A 6,874-nucleotide genomic window follows, 5' to 3' on the forward strand; every position below is an offset into this window, starting at 1 on the left:
TCGTCGCCAAAGCCTTCCGACATGGTTTTTTCTGGCCGACTGCCCTAGAAGAGGCCAAGGAATTGGTCCAAAACTGCAAGGGGTGCCACATGTTCCGTTCCAAGCCACTTCAGCCAGCTTCCGCACTCAAGACTATCCCCATCGCCTGGCCCTTTGCAGTCTGGGGCCTGGACATGGTGGGACCATTCAAGACGGCACGAGGTGGCTTGACTCATCTACTTGTTGCAGTGGACATGTTCACCAAGTGGATAGAAGTGAAACCCATCAAAAAGTTGAATGGTCCGACTGCAGTGACTTTCATCACCGACATCACGACTTGGTACAGCATCCCGCACAACATCATCACCGACAACGGCACAAATTTTGCCAAAGGCGCCTTGGCCCGTTTCTGCGCGACGCAGGGCATCCGACTGGACTTAGCGTTCGTTTCCCATCCGCAGTCAAACGGCCAGGTGGAGCGAGCAAATGGCCTCATCTTATCCGGCATCAAGCCTCGACTGGTCGCGCCACTGGAGCGATCGACCGGCTGCTGACTTGAGGAGCTGCCGGCCGTCTTCTAGAGTATGCGCACGACTCCAAACAAGTCAACCGACTTCACACCCTTCTTCCTCGTCTACGGTGCCGAGGCCGTCATCCCAACGGATATAGAGTTCGACTCCCCGCGAGTCACTATGTACAATGAGGAAGAAGCAGAAGAAGCACGTCAAGACGGCGTCGATCTGCTGGAAGAAGGCCGGCTGTGGGCACTCAGCCGGTCTAGCATCTACCAGCAGAGTCTGCATCGATACTACAACAGCAAGGTCAGGCCAAGATCTTTCCAAGAGGGCGACCTTGTGCTCCGACTGATCCAGCGAACAGCCGGCCAGCACAAGCTGTCGGCGCCTTGGGAAGGCCCCTTCATCATCAGCAAGGTGCTGGGAAATGACTACTACTACCTGATCGACGCCCAGAAGCCCCGAGCGCGCAAGAGGGACGACTCCGGCAAAGAGACAGAACGCCCGTGGAATGCAAATCTTCTCCCAAGATTTTACAGTTGATGCAGTATGTATCACACTCCCCTTTTGTATTAAAGTACCAAGACTTTGCCCCCCCCCCCGAGACGAGCTCGTGGACTGCCTTCTTTTGTTATCTGTATGATAAGAATCATGCCTTCGAGTATATTACTCTTTGATAATGCCGCTTGGCACCGGGTCCGACTAGTCGGCCCGGGGACTCGCCGCCTCGCGCTATGAGGAGCTTCCCACAGTCAGACAAGTAGTGTGTGGTGCCCAATCCGTCTCCTGACAAAGCCGCAGCTCGCAGAGCGACTGTTTGGTGGGCAGGAGTGAGGAAAACAGGCGCCCACATGAAAAATGGCTAAGGACCCAAAGCATGAACATAGCGTAAGACGGCCTCCAGCTTCTTTGAAGCAAAAGCAGACTCATGAGTAGTCGGCTTGCTGATTTCTACTAGCATGTATTAAGGACAGCCGACTCTTTGGTAGTCGGCTTGCCGCCTTCTATCCAACTTGCTAAAGAGACTCTAAAATGGCTGAGTACTTGCCTTCCCAAAGTAGCCAGGCATTTGATCCAGCGATAGTCCGCAGAGCGGTTGTCCAACTGGCAAGGTAGCGACTAAAGGAAGGCGGCAAAGGGAAAAGCCTAAAGAGCAATGAGCAAGGAAAGATAGAACGCGGATTAATATTTACATAGCATAGGCCCTTGGCCGAATCTTCAAACAGGAGTTAAAATTACACCCCGCGGGTGGAATTGTGCAAATTAACAAGTTCTTTAAAAACTTTCTAGAGCAGACAAAATAAAGCCAGAAGGCAGCCTAGGGAGCAGCAGATGGGTTCAGAGGGTCGGAGGAGATGGCGGCGTCAGGTGCCGGGGCGGCCGGTTGGGCAGTCTCGGCTTGATCTCCACCGGCGGCAGTCGGCCCGGTCGGACGCGGCTCATTGCTGGAGGCACGGTCGAGCTGAGGCTGGTCGCCCGCTCCAACTTCTGGCATCTCCGTCCCGTCTTCGTCCTCCGCCTCGCCTTCCTCCTCGGTGCTGGAGTCAATCACCTCGGCCGAGTCCTCGCCGAAGTCCGGGTTCATACCGAACCACTCTGGCAGCACCTCCTCGCCGCCTGCAGCCCGCTCGGGGACGAAGACACTGGTGTCCGTATAGTCGGCAATCGCCGCCGCACGCTCGACAAGGGCACCCTCCACTGCCACCAGTTCTGCCTGGGCCTCTGACCGGAATGCGGCCAGCCGGTCCAGGTCCAGCCCTGGATACCACGCCTTGATGAATTCCAAGGCCCAGCGCGCTCCGGCCCAGGCCGAGGAACCCTTCCAAGCTTCAAGACGGCCAGCTGCGACCTCCAGCCAGTCGGCGGTCCGACTGGCGGTGCGCAGGGCCGGCGTGTCTGGCCATAGAGCGGCAACCGCCTGGGCACCGGCACGCTGAAGCCGGCGCATCAGCCGTTGGGCAGGACGAAGACGGGCCTCGATGCTCAGAAGCTGCTCATCGACGGTTCGGGGGGCGTTGGCGGCGATCTCGACGCCGCTTGCCCTCCGCATCTCGCGATCAGCCTCGATGGCCTGAGTGACCGCCTGCGAGTGGCCAGGGAAGAAGTCTGCCAAGACAAAAAAGAAGTGAGTCGAAAGAACCAGAAATCGGCCTGACCTATAGTCGGAAGCTCGAAGAAGAAAGGAAGAAGGAAACTCACCGTCGACAATGTCTTCGATCTCATGGAAGCCGGAGCTCAGCATCGCCTCCCTGTCAGTCCAGGAGGAGCGCTCGCTCTCAAACTCGGCCAGGAGAGCGGCCTCCTTCTTCTCGGCCTCGTCCTGCGCCTTCTTGAGCAGCTCCTTCTGCTCGGCCAGCTGCGCAGCTAGCAGGTTGCGCTCTGTGGCAAGTTTGCTGCACTCCTCCTCCTTGGCACGCAAGGCGGTGTTGGCCTCGCCCAGCTGCTGCTGAAGAGTGGCGTTGGCCTCTGAAGAAGAAAAAAGAGGAAAGACAATGAGTCATCAACAAAGAAAGTCGCTGAGAAGATCCGGCCCGACTGCTCAGCAGTTGGCCCGAATCTCGGGGACTACAGCCCGCGGGTGCACCAGCGCGCCCTGCCGGAAAAGAAGAAGGACTCACCATGGCTCTCTGAAAAGTCGTCAGTCCGCCTGCCTAGCTCATCAACATTGCGGTTGAAGGCGGTAGCGCGGAGGTTGTGATACTCCTGCAATAAAGCATTTCAGACAAAGTTAATATTTGGAACTCGCCAGAGGGAGTTCCAAAGCGCCTGCTCAGCAGCCGGCCCGAAACTCGGGGACTACACCCAGTGGGTGCGCTGGCGCGTCCCCACAGAGAAAAACAAGAATCAAAAGATAGAGACATACTCGGACGGCCGTTCGTGCTGCCAGATGCGCCTTGGTGCAGTTTTGAAGGGCATCGCCTTCAGCTCGCAGCTTCGCCTGGACGTCCAGAAGCACTTGGTTCAGCGGTCCTGTGCCGCCTCCGCGCAACCACCCAACGGGCGCGGCGCTCGTCACCTCGGCGTCTGGGATTGCCGAGCTGGCGGCGCCGGTCTCCCGGGGTCGCGACGCCGAGGTCGCCCTCTTAAGACTATGGCGCACTGGCGAGGCGACTGGGAGAAGCAGCCTCGCCTCGGACTCGTCCGCAGTCGGCGGCACCGGCGGGCCCGCCGGCTGTTTGCCGTGCGCTCTCCCAGACGGTGGCGGAGGCGGCGGTGGCGGCACGAGCGTTTCCGACATGGAGGCCTCGCCGCTTTCCTTCTCCACGACGGGGTTCTCGGCGCCGGCTTCTCTAGTCTGCCCCGTGAACTCCGGGGGGAGGGGGGGTGGGCGCCGAGGACAGCGGGATGACGAGCAACGCCGCTGGGCGGAGAGCGGCTTCCTCGGCTTGCCGCCTTGCTGCGGCGGCGGCTTCGGCTTCTTCCAGTTTCTTCTGGGCGGAGGCCGCCGCCTTCTCGGCTTCCGCTTTCTCCAAGCGGTCGGCCTCCTCCTCGTAGCGCTTCTCCCGCGCGCTTCGCTCGGTCGCCTCCCGGAGGTCGGCGGCAGGGTCAACCCACCGAGTGGTGGCTGACGTCTTTGCCAACCCCATGAATGAGGGGACGGCGACCCTCTCAAGGGTAAGGGGAGCCCTGAAGAAAAAAGGGAATGAAAAAAGGAAACTAGGACGAGATTCACCAAAGAAAAATAAAGATAAGGGAGGAAACACTTATGCAGAAACTAGTGGCGGCCTCTTCACTTCCTTGCGGAAGCGGTTGGCCCTCGCGGCCGCCTCCTCCTGTTTGGTCGCGGCGGCCGCCCCCTTGAGCTTCTTCGGCTTGCCGCCGAATGAACTCGGCCCAGTCTGGCGCCTCTTCAAGCTGCCTTGGCCGGCTAGGCCGGCGGAGGAATCCGCGCCCGATGGGCCAACCCTTGGCTGGTGGTGCGGGACGACTTCCCCCTCGGCGTCGTCATCAGGCCAGTCGGCGAAGGTGGCCGAGGGCCTGAGGCCGCCTCCCGCTCCTCCTCCCCCGCCTTCGGCGTCGGCTTCCATCGCCGCCGCCCCCAAGTCGGGGTCGTCAACGTCGCTCTCCGCTCGGTCGGGGACGAATTCGCGGGGCGGTCTCATGACGCCGGCTGCAGGCTGCATGAGGAGGTTCTAATTCAGAGAAACCAATAAAAATCAGAAGTCGGAGTCGGCTATGAAGAAGAAAAAGCAACGAAGAGATGTGACTTACCACTAGAGGGGGGTTGGCGCGCGAGTACGGCTCCTTGCCGAACTGCTAGTCCTCCCCGAGCTCGCAGTTCGCGATGTGGTTCACCATGTTGGCCACCTCTACGCGGGGCATTTCCCTGGTGCACATCGAACTCGGGTCCCGGTGGTCGCTCATCTGACTGATCAGATGAGGCCGGCCTTGAAGAGGGAGGACTTGGCGCACCACAAAGGCGGCCAGCAAGTCGGCCCCTACGAGGCCCTTCGACTGCGTCAGAACTCAGAGCCATGCCACTGTGTCTTGGCTCGATGAGACCAGCTAGGGAGCCTCCCAGCCGGTGCGCCGGCTTCATAAGGCGGCAGACTACCCAGTCCCCGTTGGGGGCAACGCTCTTCATGTAGAAGTACGACCATTGCCACATCTTCACCGATTTGATTAACGCGATAGCGGGAAACGGATTGTCGGCCATCGACCGCCGCATCGTGATGAAGGCGCCGCATTGAGCCGGCACACCTGCGACGTGTGTGTCGAGCTTGGATGAGAAGATTTCACCCCACAGCTCGATGGTGGGGAGGACGCCGAGGAAGCCTTCGCACAGGGTGGCAAAGGCAGACAGCAGCACCCCCGTGTTTGGGGTGAGGTGGTGCGGCTGGAGCCCGTGGAACTCCAGGAAGGAACGGAAGAAGCCGCTCGCCGGCAGTCCCAGGCCGCGCATGAGGTGCGAGCGGAAGATGACCCGCTCGCCCTCCTCCGGCGCAGGCAATATCTCCCCCTCCGGCGCGGCGCAGGCGTGCATGAGGTCGGCGCCGGGGAGGCGGCGCGTCCTGCAGAGGAACTCGATGATGTCGTCATCCACCTCCGAGCCGTCCCACACGCCGGAGCGCACGGCGGGAGCCGCGGCGGCGGAGGAAGAGCTCATCGTTGTTGGTGCGGTGTGTTTCTGCTTGACGGCGTCAAGAAGAAGGAAAGGAGGCAAGAGGAGGCGGGGGAGCAGGGAAGATGGGCGCGCGTGCTTTGTCGCTCCCTCCCCCTGCCTACTTATAGCCTTGAGGGCTGAGAAGCCGATGGCGCGGGTGGGGGATTCACTGCGTGCAGGACCCCACGGCCGCCATGAAGTTACTGCGCACAATAATGACGTGGGAAACCCAACCGTCCGCACGGCCACAACGGATCGTTTCGCATGCCGAGGCGCGGTAGTGGCGGGCCCTGCCTGACGGCCCGTCCCGTCGTGCGCGTGGGTAGGCAGACTATCCTTGCCACGTGGCACCGCGCGATAGGACCGCGGTCGGCGGCCGCGGGGAAGCGTATCAGGCACGCCGCCTGGTCTCCCGCCACGACTTTCGAACTCTCTACGGAGCAAGACGGCCCTCTTCGAATTCGACTTTCGGACAGTCGGCCCTAAGGAAGACGGCAAGCGAAATCCTAGGAAAATGAAACTGTTGAGGCCCCACGATGCAGTATCCATGGAGCCTCACCAGCTTCGGGGACTACTGTCGGAGTAATGGGCCACGGGTAGGCTAACCCAAGCCCAGAAGCCTTTCAAGACATTGGGATAAGTAGCGCCGCTCATGCCGAGTCCCAGGGACGACTCCAAGATATGTCGAGTCCCAGAGACGACTCCAAGATATGCCGAGTCCCAGGGACGACTCCAAGATATGCCGAGTCCTAGACGGCGACTCCAAGTTAAGCCGACTCGTGGCCGGCGACTTCCAGAGAGGCCGACTACGGAGAGTCAGCCCGCGACTCCGCCCTTGTCTCGAAGGGCGAGGCGGGGTACGGCCACGGCGTGGCCGTCTCCCCCCTTCTTACAAGGGGCCGTCATGGCTATAGTAAGCTGTATCGCTGAAGATCTCCGGCGTGGCACAGCACTGTTGCCATGCCTGCCCTGACCTCAGCACAGTGGGTGGCGCACTGTGCCCACGACGCCTGCCTGTACGGCCCATAGACGGCGGGGCCGCCTGTCAGTGGGTAGACAAAAGATGGCACGAGCGCCCTGAAGGCGGACCCGTGGGAGTCGGCCCCTTAGAGTCGGCCGACCCCTCCCACGGACCCCGCACGCCATTAACCAGACAAGATGGGGAATGGCGACAGTGAACGCACGCCAAACGGCGGCGCTGTTGCCATGACCACATGACCAAGCCAGCGTCATCAGGAGTACCGCTGCAGTATCAGGCCTGTCCGCGGGGCCCGCC

Source organism: Triticum dicoccoides, chromosome 7B (genome assembly GCF_002162155.2).
Source record: "Triticum dicoccoides isolate Atlit2015 ecotype Zavitan chromosome 7B, WEW_v2.0, whole genome shotgun sequence".
Lineage (NCBI taxonomy): Eukaryota > Viridiplantae > Streptophyta > Magnoliopsida > Poales > Poaceae > Triticum > Triticum dicoccoides.